A 12736-nucleotide genomic window follows, 5' to 3' on the forward strand; every position below is an offset into this window, starting at 1 on the left:
CTTGATTGAGGGATGAAGTCTGGACCAGAGAAGAACTCATTACATTTTGGTCCTGGTCCAATTAAAGGGGCGGATCCAAGACTACACACAGAGTTGTACATATTGCTAATAGTAAGTAACAGCAGGTTTTAGGGATGTTTACATCAGTGTTTCATTCAACATTCAGCTAATCAAACTGCACAATAACAACAGCTGTAAAACTGACCGTCCTAGTTCGACTGTGGTTCACTGTCGATTCTGTCAACGAAACAAGAACAACGAGGAAACGTTTGAGTTTTCATTACTGAAGAAAAACTGAATCACACTCTGTGGCCTCTCACTCCAGGGCAGTAAAACAGTACGTTGTTGTATGAACAGTATTAGAGCTTCAGTAACTGATCGATCAATCGATTAGTCGATCAATAGAAAAATTAAAATTTTCACAATCAGCTGATTGTTAGAGAAAATTTTTTTTCCTCTGTTTTATATGAACATACCAAAACCAGAATTGAGGCAGTTAGAGGTGTGACCTCTGACCTCTCTACTGTAGTGTTCACTTCCTGTTTCTGAATCAGACTGAACCTTTAACACGCTCGTGTTGACGCTTACACAGTGATGGCTAATATATTCAGCTCAAACATGCTCATCAGTGATAAACACAGAGGAAAGCTGAGGCTGATGGGAATGTTAAGAGATCTGCTGATATTTGGTCTCGAGCTGCAGCTAACAATTATTTTCATCATTGATTAATCTGATGATTTTTATTGATCGACAGCAACTGAGGCGTGGGGGTGTTTTCAGGTCGTCTCTGCTGTTTTCGTGGACACGACATCTCAGTAACGCCTTGAGAGGATTTCTTAAAATTTGGCACAAGCATTCACTTGAATACAAGGATGAACTGATTAGATTTTTGTGGTCAAAGGTCAAAGGTCAACATCGTTTTGACCTCACAAACACTTTTTTCCCCCTTTAACCCAAGAATTTATTTGCTAATTATGACAATTTTAACTCAAACGTTCTAACAGGATAAAATGATGAAGTGATGACATTTCATATCCAAAAGGTCAACTTCACTGTGACATCATAATGTTCTGCAGAAACACTTCTGACCATTATTCAACACTCTAACTCATGAAGGAGAGATTGTGACCACGTTTCCTGAAACTTGACTGGTTGTTGGAGGAAACAACCACGAGGCAGGAAAGCTAACTTACTCAATGATACAATTAATCAGCTGGTTTATAAAACACCAAAAATCAGTGGCTGTGACTCAATAAATGTGTTGTTTGATTCAATCAAGTGTCCAAAACTCAAAGGTGTTCAATTGAATCTAATGTAAGAGCAAGAAATTCTCACACCTGAAAGCCTGGAACCTGGATTTGAAAAATCACATAAAATAGTTTCTTTGATTGATAAATTATTCAACCTATCTTAGCAGCTCTTTTGTTTGATTTGGTCATAAACCAAATTAAAGTGTTGACCTGATGACGGCGCTACAGGAAACATCAGAGTGATTACACGCTGAGGGAACTTGAATGAATGTAGTTCAGAAGCTGTTTGTTTGTAACTGTTCAGTAACTTGTTGTGTTTACGTGAAGAATCTGACTCCTCTGTTTGCAGTGGACAAACAGACTGATGTAAACTCAGCTACTAAGAACTGGTACTGATCCAAACATCAGATCAAGCACAGACTCTAATGTGGTCTCAGGAGGGTAAATGAGAAAAATGTAATTAGCATTCATCATTTAAGTTATAAGCAAAAATGCTCAAAACTTTACAGGTACCAGTTTTTCAAATGTGAATTCTTGCCAGTTTTAGACATTAGAACATGTTGATTTGGGCTTGAGGGAATAATGAGGCATTTTTCACTGTTTCCTGACGTTTTATTCTCTGATCAATCGGCTGATTATAAAAGAAAATATTTGTAATACATATTGATGATGAAAATAACAGTTGGGTTCAGTCTGACAGTTCTTCCTGTGACGGAACAACACAACCTGACTGAGGTTTTCCTGTGTTTTCACAGGCCGAGTCCTTCTACAAGACCAGGATCCTGGAGCTTTTGTCTGATGGAGGTCCAGCCTCGGTCAGACTGCAGCTCTTCATCCTTCATCCTCATCTCATATTCTGACCATTTAAACTCACGCTGATCATGTGAGCGCGTTTCAGACACTGGAGCTCTATCTGCTGATCTGATTAATGGTATCTGCAATCGAATGTCATAAAACAGTGAAAACACACATTCATGACCTCAGAGCCGGAGTGAAATCTTCATGCGTCGTGTTTTGTTCAAACAAAATTCCAAAAACTAAAGAAATGTTGAGTTCACTGTGAAAAGTAGCAAAGTTTCTCATCTGAGGAAACAGATTTTTACTATTTTTGTTTGAAACACATCTGAGACGATGAAACAATTATTGTTGTTGTTGTTTATCCGATTCACAGATGATATGAAATATATATATGCGTGTACAGGTGTGCTCACACCCTCACCTTCACCTGAAAAGAACCACTTGTGGTTGAAACATTGTCATTAGAGTCTCAGTGATTAGTTGATTAATCGATCAGTGAGCAGATGATTGTATCTGATCTTAACCTGATCGTTTTGGACTCCTGGTCAAGGAGGACCCGGTTTCACACTCTTGGAGTGAAAGGTTTTAAAATGTATTCTCTCGAGCTGATGCTGCTGTAAATGATTCTACACAATTAATTATCTAAATTATTGGGAGTTGCTGATACACTGATGGTTTTATTCTTCCAGCATCTTTTAATCATCTCAATCTAAATGTTGCTTTTTTTCCTTGTTACGGACCATTTGCTGCTCTTATTTTGTAATCTCACCTTCATTTCCTGTTCGTCTCCTTTAATTTGTTCTGATTATTCTCATATTTAATCTCATCCATGATGGGTCTGTGTTATATGATCTATAACCTCCTGCTGCTCTGCACTTCACATATTAAAGTTTTATATTTCATCTGAACTCAGAATGAAACTGATGATCATTATTGATGAATCATCAATAGATCATCTTCAGTTGTCTTCAGTCCAGGGGGAATCAGGTGACTGTCACTGAACGGAAGCAGAAACTCCTCCGATCAGACAAACTGCAGCCAGGACAAGTTTAACATGTAAGCAATCAAATCAAATCAATAATCGATAATCAAAACATGCAGTCGTGATTATTTTTCTTCCCATCGACTCATCGACGAATCGTTTCACCTCTGATCTGAACCTGATCTGACATCTGCTGCACTTTTCTTCTGTGGAGTACAGATAATCATTACTGATCAATTTGATTATTGATTAGATGAACATGCTGCTTTGGATTCAGACTCAAACACTGAGACTTATTCTCTGCTTGAGCTCAGAACTAAATCTGCATCATGTCACCTTTATCATACAACTATTGATCAGATCATTGATCAGGTGAACATTGGTTAGTGAGGACATGTGGGTGAGACCTGCTGCTGCTCACATCATTTACTCATCCATCACTATACAACCAATCATATCGCATATTGATTATAGAGTCAGTATGTGGGTTGTTTTTCCTGCTGTGGATTGATCACTTATTATATCACTGATCATATTAATGATTCTTTTCATTACTGATTACCTTCCTGACACTTCACCCTGTAGGAAACTGTGTTGTGTGTTTGTTAAAAAAATCTGATTCCAGATGATTATTGTTCTGATCACATCACTGATGCATTTTCTACATTTGTCATCATCATCATTTTAAGTGATTATCAGAAATGGATTCTGGGGCCAGTCAGGTCAGTCTAAAGCAGAACATCACAAATCAAAGATCAACTCATGGGATTTCTGATTGATAACAACCTTCAGCTTAGTGTGAATGTACATCATCGTGTGCATCGATCACAGTCCGATCAACACGACCGTGTCTTTCAAATCTATCAATAACGCGCCGAACAGTTCGATCAGATCTACGGGTTCGACTCGGATCGATCGGTCGGTTCTGCGAGCGGAGCTGGTTCAGAGGATGGAGGCGTCTCTCCAGCACATGGACGGACGGATGAAGGCGGATTCAGAAAAGCACCAGGCTGGATTTAGAGCGTGATTCTCGGGCAGCAGCCAGAGGTTTGTCCGCAGAGGTCGGAGCGACGTTTCAACGCTTTTCCGCCGTTTCAGCAGCGATTTAAAACGTTTTCTCTGCTGCCTCCCCCTTTTGTTCTTCTTTAATGGATCGGCGTCTGGAGCCTCGCTACCTCCCAGACCCCCTCCTCCCCTGCTCCTCCACCTCCCCCACCACTCTCCCCCTCCACCACACACTGAAAAACACACATTTGCAGCCACAAAACGCCTCTTTTACGCACCGAATTTAACTGTTTAAAATGGACGAAAAACGCAAAGAGCCACAGCGACTGGAGCTCACACCGAGGCCGAGCGTACCTCCAAAAATACCCCGAGTGTAAAAACAGTCCTACCTGGGGTATCAACCCCCACAGTCTCGCTGCCTCACCCCCACTCCCTGCGTGGGAAAACGGTGGAGGAAAAAAAGGGAAATTTCCACGCGTAAAAAAAAAAAAAAAACACGGAGCAGAAGCAGCAGATGAGCGGTGATGCGGCGGGGAGACGAGGCGTTTTCCCCCCCAAACATTCACACATATACACCCCCCTTCACCACCACCACCACCTTCACCACCCTGCTACCCCCAGATCTGCCACCCGGACCTGGAGACCCCCCCCCCCTCCCCCCGAAACACACACACACACAAACACACACACACACACGCACACCCTCAACCTCTCCACCCAAAACCTCCAAAACCCTCCGGACATACCTGGACGTAAACGCGCAGAAAAGTCCAATCAGTTATTTAAATCCACAGTCCCACGCGCTGCTGCCGTCCTTCTTCTTCTTCTTCTTCTCTTTCTCTGCTCATAGAACCTGAGAGAGCTGAGGTCAGGTGTTGGCAGCAGGAGGAGTCCGCACAGGTGAAAATTTCATGCGTTAAAAAGTGAAAGAATAGTCCAGAGCTGAGGGATCAGAGCGCGGAGCGGCGCGTCTCCTCGTTCACACACAGCCTGCCTCGGCTTGGCTCGGCTCGGTCTGCCTCTGCTCCGCCACAGCCAGCCCCCCATCTGGACCGTACCACTCTGCACCCGGGTGGGAGGGGGGCGGGTCAGTTAGAGGAGGTGAATTAAACTAATCAAACATCAATAAGTCGGTTTATTAAACGCTCAGTCCGTAAATCACGTTTATTATTAACATAAGAGAGAATGAAGTGATGTTTTTAATGGCAGAATAGAGACAACTATGTGTTTGTAGTTAGACAAGCAGCTCTTCCACATCTCCACGGAGTCTGCTTTGGTTGAGTCCAACTCCTTAATCTGCTGTTTTTCCTCCTCCCAAAGCCAGATGTGCAGAGAGAGACTGGAAGAGAGACATAGGCATACAATGTGTGTGTGAGAGAGAGAGAAATATACAGCGATGCAGTGGAGGTGTATAAATATATGTAGGCTATAGAGAGAGAGAGAGAAGTGAGGGGATGCATGAAAATAAAGGGGGATGGAGATGGAGGAGTGAAGACAAATGGACGATGAGGGAGAAACAGAAAATGAGGAAAGAGAGAAAAAGATGTGGAAATACAGAGAGAGAGAGACAGAGAGAGAGAGAGACAGACGGGAAAACAAATAAAAACCAGCTGATAGAGAGAGAAAGGAACCGAAATACACAGATTGCATTGTCTCTGAGGATAAATCACAGCTGTGTTGTCCATGCTGAGTCATCAATAAATATGTCAATAGATCAATGTAAAAGCACCAAATATCAAACTAAACAAAAAGAAAGACATTAAACAAAGAGGAAAAAACTAACTATATGTAAATACTATAGCTACATGAGTGTTGTGAGTTTTGAAATCTGAACACGTTGATAAAGATGTAGTTGAAGTAAAGCTGTAAGTTAAAATACAGATGAAATGGTTTAATGTCTGTAAACCAAAACCAGCTCCACCAATCAGAGAGCAGCGCAGCCTGCACATTAACCTGCATTAACATGGTCTGACTGTTGTGAGCTCATAAGTGGAAATGCTGAGGATGATGAAGGTGGGTGTATCAACATCTGGATCTGACAGTGGTAGACTGTAACTGAGTACATTACTGTACTTGGAGGTACTTTACCTGAGAACTTTTACTACATGTAGCTGACGGCTGAAGTCAGCGGCTCATTGTCAGATCAAAATTTTACATCTAAAACAATAAAACACATTATAACAGATTAAACCAGGAGTTCTGTCTTGTGACCCGTCATAACAACACCAGTGTCATTTCACATGTCAGTGAGCTGTTTGCAGCTGAGAGTGATTTTTCCTCTGTGGACTGAGACTGAATATGTAACAATATAATAACACTGATCAGAGACAACAAACAGAAACTGTAAAAGTTTGGGATTAAAATAGAACAATAGATACAGTGATAGATTCAACCAGTGTCTTCTCACTGCTCACACACACACACACACACACACACACACACACACACACACACACACACACAGTGACTGTGGTGAGTGTGTGTATCGTCTAAAATGGTACATGAGATACACAGTGCTCATGTGTGCGATCACAGATTACTCACATCCTCATAGTCTGATGAGTCAGACAGACTGTCCTCCTGTCAGAGAGGGAGACAGACAGACAGATAAACAACAGACAGACAGACAGTGAGACAGACTGGTGGAGGGTTAGTCAGACAGAGAGGAATCAGAGGTCAGAGGTCGAAGATATAAGTTGTTCACTACAGCTGTGTATGACTCTATTACCTGAAAGTGAGGATCAGTGTGAAACAGGACCAGCAGGTGGTGGAGAGAAGAGGCACACAGAGGAACGCAGAGGTGAGTCCTATAAGTAAATGTTCTTTACTGAATGGCCACGCCCCTTTGATCAAAGTCAGGTTATTGATTGGTCATCTGATCTGATGGGAGAGTAATACAGTATAAACAACGTGTTTATCTTATGTTCACTAATATGTTTAATCATAAAATAAAATCTATTGCGTAATAGTGTCTCAATCATGAAAACCTTCCCTGCAGCTTTGTTTATTGTTCCAGTCTTTTCTTCTTCTCTTCTTATTTTCTGTTCCAGGTTCTTCTCAGCTCATTCAGAGAAAATATAAAGCGCCAGTCCAAACAGCTGTGAGGTCCCGCTCATCATTATTATAGAGCTATAATATCATCAGAGACCACGCAGAATGTGTTGGTGAAAACCTAAACAGACCCAGTGATTTATCACTTGTAACTGGACTTTCACCTCTTCCACTAAAGAAGAGCCACATTGTGTTAGAAAATCACTATTTCATTCGACGTGTTGAACAAATGTTTGAGAATTTACGTGGACGTGAGTCAAAGACCCATAAACAGAGCTGAGGCAGATCATCCAGCTGAAATGAAATAAACTGAGCTGCAGTGAAGTAGCTGTTTAGAACCGTGTAAACAGAAGAAAAACTAATCCAGCTGTTAAATCTGTAAATAACCGACTGCACAGCAGAGTGTGGGCCTTCGTCGGGCCTGCACCACCAGCCTGACTGCAGACGTGCTGTGGTCTGATGGAGCAGTTCTTGAGCAGCAGACTCAGTGTTTCCAGAGCACTCAGAGCAGCTGGAGCCTAAAATAACCCTGAGTCGGGGCTGGGTTCAGGTTCAGGTTTAGACTGGGGTTAGATCCTGCAGGGCTCTGGGCGGCAGGCAGAGGGTTCACCCTGTAATCAGCTCTGAGTCTGACAGCTCTGGTTTGGCCTCTCTCTCTCTTTCTGTCTCTGTTTCTCTCTCTGTAATTTTCTTAATTGAAGCCACTTGAGGGGTCTAGCCCTCTCCTCTTTTCATCTTCGCCTTTTTTATTCTTTCCACTTCTCTCATTCCCTTTTCTTTTCCTTTTCCTTTCCTTTCCTTTCCTTTCCTTTCCTTTCCTTTCCTTTCCTTTCCTTGTCATGTGGATCAAGTAAGGTGGAAGACTAGAAAGAGAATGGGGTGGAAGAAAGAGAGGAAGGATGAAGGGATGAAAAGAGGAGAAGGGAGGAGGAAATATAGATGGAAGTTTGAGGAAAGAACGAAGGCAGTGAAGAAAGGTAGGGAAGAGGGAAAGAAGGAAGGTTTTAGAAAAGAGGAGAAACCTCATCAGAGAAAGCGAGAAAGAGGGAGAGATTTTGTGCAATACCCTTAAATAACTCCCTCAGCTAAGGAGAAATAAATGTTAAGTGTTATACTTATGTAGACAACTTAAGGTGTTCTGTGCAACCGGCCCCTGTTCCTGAACCTAACCAAACCATGACTGTTCCACAACCTTAATCACCAACACCAGTATGACCCATAGTAACGTGCCAGTGTCAGGTGTAATGAACCTTTGTCGTCATGGTAACGATAATAATGGTTGTGAAATGCTCGTGGTTTTGGTTACTTTCAGGCACAAATGAATAAACATAACCAGTTTTCTAATGAGCTTTTTGTTTACATTTAAAAACCAAGACTTCCCTCACCGAGAATGAAGTGTTTAACCTTGTTAATGTCCAGATAATACAAGAGATGATGAGTGAAATAATCAATCAACACCATGACTGACAATTTCCACCATGAACTGCAGTGAACCAATGACAGTCCCATTAAAACAGATTCAGACAGCCAGGGTTTCATACGTCACACAAACCTAAGGAACCAATCCTGTCAACCTGTGGGGATGAAGGGCGGGGCTAAATAAACCTGAAACTTTGTCAGTACAGAGAGAGAGAATTAGCATTAGCACAACCAGAAACGCTGTGTCAGCCATTTCCAGTTACAATACCAAACATTGCAAACAAATAAAAGATGCTAACTATGCTAACCGCTCTGATACATCTGCTAGTCTGGTGATTCTGGTCTCAACAGACAACAGACAACATGTGGCTGAGTCTCTCTGATTTTCCGCCTCCAACCATCTCGATACTCTCTGGTCTTTCACCTGTCAACCTGGAGCAAGCAGGTGGTGGGCGGGGCATAAAGCCTAATCTAGATTTCTCAATGAGGAAGTAAGTGTAGATGAGTTTCAGCCCCAGTTTAACCAAGTTAAACACAATATGAATCATAACAGAGGGTTTTTACAGTGTTTAAAACATGTCTTGAGAGGAATTTTTAAGAGTATATGTGCGTGACAAAAGACTGCATCATTTTTTATTAAATTATATAATTATTCTGGTTACAATTCAAGGAATCATGTATCATAAGCTTGATTATACATATATATATATGTATAATCATGAACTAGCAGCAAGTGGAGGTTGGAGAGAAGCTGTAACTTAACTAATGAACTTATCATCTCTCACTGTGACACCTGTGTTCATCTTTCTGCAGCAACCCTGTATTTACTCTCTCTATGTTTTTGCCACCAAAAACATTTCTCACCCCTCCCCCTCACCCTTCTCTCTTCAGTGTAAATTGATGCCGATCACCCGCTAATCTTTTTGAGTCGGCGTGAAACAGCCAGCAGCATGCATGACAATGGACATCTGTGTGTGTGTGCGGGCATATGTGGGTGTGGGTGTGTGTGTGTGTGCGTGTGTGTGTGTGTGTGTGTGTTTGTGCGTGAATGACAATGGGCCTGTGTTTACATATGTGTGTGTCTATGTGGTTGCAGGACCTACTGCATGCTTCCTTCTTTACATCCCTGCTACTATTACAAAACACATCTGGACCCTGTGTGTGCATGTGTTTGTGTGTGTGTGTGTGTGTTTGTGTGTGTGTGTGTGTGTGTGTGTGTGTGTGTGTGTGTGTGTGTGTGTGTGTGTGCGTGTGTGTGTGTGCGTGTGTGTGTGCGTGTGTGTGTGTGCAGCAGCTGTTGGTTAAATCCTGAGTGAAGTTTATAAGGTTGAAGCCGCAGAGCAGAACAAATTTTCTGTGTCTCTGTCTTTATTTATTTTTACTTCTCTGAGGTTTGTCTGATATCCAACACATCTGTTGTGTGCATTTGTGTGTCTATATGTGTGTGTGTGTGCATGTGTGTGTGTGTAGGTGTGTGTATCAGACACAGTTTTATTATCCAGAACCCAAACACACTTAAAGCAGAGAACGCCGCTGAACATCACAGTAGACTGATCACATTTATCCAGTTTCTTCTTCTTCCTCCTCCTCTGTGAAACACTCTGGTTTTCCTCCAAGCTTTCAAACAGACTGTACTACCTTTAAATATCAGTGAAACCTGAAAATGCTTGTGTAGTTGCTGTTTTACAGATGGCTGTTTGTCCTAGAACATCCAAAACACAACAGAGTAAAAACTTGATTTGGTTTGTGGCTAAGCTAACAATGAAGCTAAAATTACCTAACATAGAGTTGTGCATCCAACCAAATAAATCCACTGTGCTAGCAAACTTGTGTTTTTAGGTCTATAAAACTCTTCACATGTTGATACCATGATGCAGAGCAAACTACCAGACAGCTAACTGTCTGCTACAGCTGCGGTTGCTAAGCTAACGTGCAAAGAGGATGAGATGGTCTCTCCCCTGTCCGCTTATTGTAGCTAACATCACACCAACAACACATCTTAGCAAACTATAAAGTAAACTGAACATCTTTGGTTAAATAATTTGACGATACCCAACACACGTGAAACTGCTACCAGCTTGCGAACTATCAATTTAGGATTAGCTATCGCAAATATTAGCATATGGGAAAAAACAACACTGACCTATTGTCAAAGCTATTGTTATCCACCTGTGAAGCAGAAACAGAGCAACCCGTCCGAGCGTTCAATCTCCACAGCTGGAAAGCCAGTGTTAATGTAGCTCTTCACCTGATCATCGCACTGTTTCATTCTTTGTTATTCTGACCTTCCACTCTATGGCTGCTCCTTGGTCATCTCTCCATCTTGACAATGTGAATATATTGTGGAGTATATGCTCCCGTCACACCGCTGCTGGTAAATGTTCCTGCATGCACTCGCCTTAATCTCGCCGCCAGTCCCAGTTCAGGCCCAATCAATTCCATTCAAAGCTCTATGCAGTCTGGCAGCAACAGAAAGGTAGACTGCTCCTTCTCCTTCCCTGGTAATCCTTAAATTGGCCCTATCTGTTAGCATGAGTCAGATTTATCGTATCTCATCTCGTCTTTTTCAACACACACACAGAACCGACAGCTAGCAGGCCATAAGGAGACATTCACTGAATTTGACAGAAAGTGTATTAGTCGATTACTCTACCTTTAAATGTTTGGTAACGAGTCTTTGCAGTAAAAAAAAAAACATCAAAAAAGCCCTACACTGCCCTCTACCCACTGAAGTAGTGGAGCATTTAGCAGCTAACGAACCAGATGTTTCCCTCAGCTGCTGGTAGAGACCAAACACAGAGCTAAAAGAGAGGGAACGCTGGACTGAGACTCATCAGGTGACACTAACACCACAACACATGAATCATGAATCAGCTGGATGTGAAAATAAGCAGCTGTTTGTTAACATGCTGGACGATAAGGTGGAGTTACTCTGCCCCCCAGTGGCCAAAAAGTAATTAACTGTAGCTTTAAGGTCAGTCAGTCTCAGTGGAGAGGTCAGCGGTGGCAGGACGGTCACCTGGGAGACTGAAGTCAGGGTGAAAAAGTCTCCTGAGAACGATGGAAGTTCTGCTCATGGGCACTTTGGCAGAGAACACAGTCTCTCGCTCTCTCTCTCTCTCGCTCTCCCTCTCTCTCGGGGGACGGGACGGCCACCAGGCGTGGTGCTGAGGTGGTTACCACGGATACCGTTGAGCCTCGCTCTGACCTCATTGTTAGAAAAAAAAAACAATGAGAAAAAACTTCAAAGAGGAGCTGCTCAGTTGCCTAGCAACAAGGCTCAGTGGCAGGACTGCTCTCTCTCTCTCTCTCTCTCTCTCTCTATCCGCTATCCCTCTGTTTCATCACTCCCTCCCTCTCTCTCTCTCTCTCTCGCTCTCTCTCTTAAATCACTATCTCTCTTTTTTCATCAGCCTGTTCCCATCCCTCTCTTTTCATCACTTTCCCCTCCACTCTCTCTTTTTCAAACTCTCCTTCTCTTACATCACTCTCTCTCTCTCCACCATCTTTTTCTATTTTCGTCACTCTTTTCCATTAACTCTCTCACACTCTCTCTCTTTCGCTCTCTCTCTTCCATGACTCTATTGGCATATTTACACTTTTCTACTTCCTTCACTCCTTTCCCACTCTCAGCTTTACTGCCGTCACATGAGACAAGACATTTCTGAAAAAAATAAAAAAATTATTATGATTCACACTGATGATCTGAGAAAAAAATATTGAACAGTGAAGATAATGAAGATCATGTTACAACCAGAAGCTCCATAAATGTTAACTATTTGTTTTACACACTTAGATGTGTAGCATAAAGACTGGGAACAGGGGGAAACAGTTAGCCTGGCTCTGTCCTGTATCACAGGTTATAATGAGCAACCAAATCATTTCATGGACATACTTCCTGTGCATCCTTCCTTCCATCCACACACACACACACACACATACGCACACGCACAGGCACGCACGCACGCAGCTGAGGATTTATAAATATCTTAACCAGGTGTGCAGATGTTTTAAACAGCAGTCTGTTGTTGAGTGAGTTTAAAGTTTCACCTGTGAATTCACATTTTTTATTTCTGCCCCTCTAATCAATATTGTATGTGATGGTTTGTTATGAAATCGAAACTGAACTATTTGTGTGTTAATCTCTCTTCTGCTTTTTATTTTATTTTTCTAGTTCTGTTGTTATAATTTCAGGGTAGATGAGCTGAGAACAAAGGAGGGAGCCGAGCCT

The 12736-nt window shown here is 42.2% G+C and overlaps 1 protein-coding gene across 1 annotated transcript in view; it reads right to left on the reverse strand.

The window, feature by feature from the left end:
* The window catches only part of plxna3 (plexin A3), a 120679-nt gene extending 115650 nt beyond the window's left edge, over positions 1–5029 (reverse strand). The window contains exon 1 of the mRNA XM_056384183.1: positions 4782–5029. The gene's annotated coding sequence lies outside the window, so the exon portion shown is untranslated. The remainder of the gene's footprint in view (positions 1–4781) is intronic.
* Positions 5030–12736: the final 7707 nt, after the last annotated feature.

The sequence above is a fragment of the Seriola aureovittata genome, chromosome 9 (assembly GCF_021018895.1).
Source record: "Seriola aureovittata isolate HTS-2021-v1 ecotype China chromosome 9, ASM2101889v1, whole genome shotgun sequence".
NCBI classification, from domain to species: Eukaryota; Metazoa; Chordata; class Actinopteri; order Carangiformes; family Carangidae; genus Seriola; species Seriola aureovittata.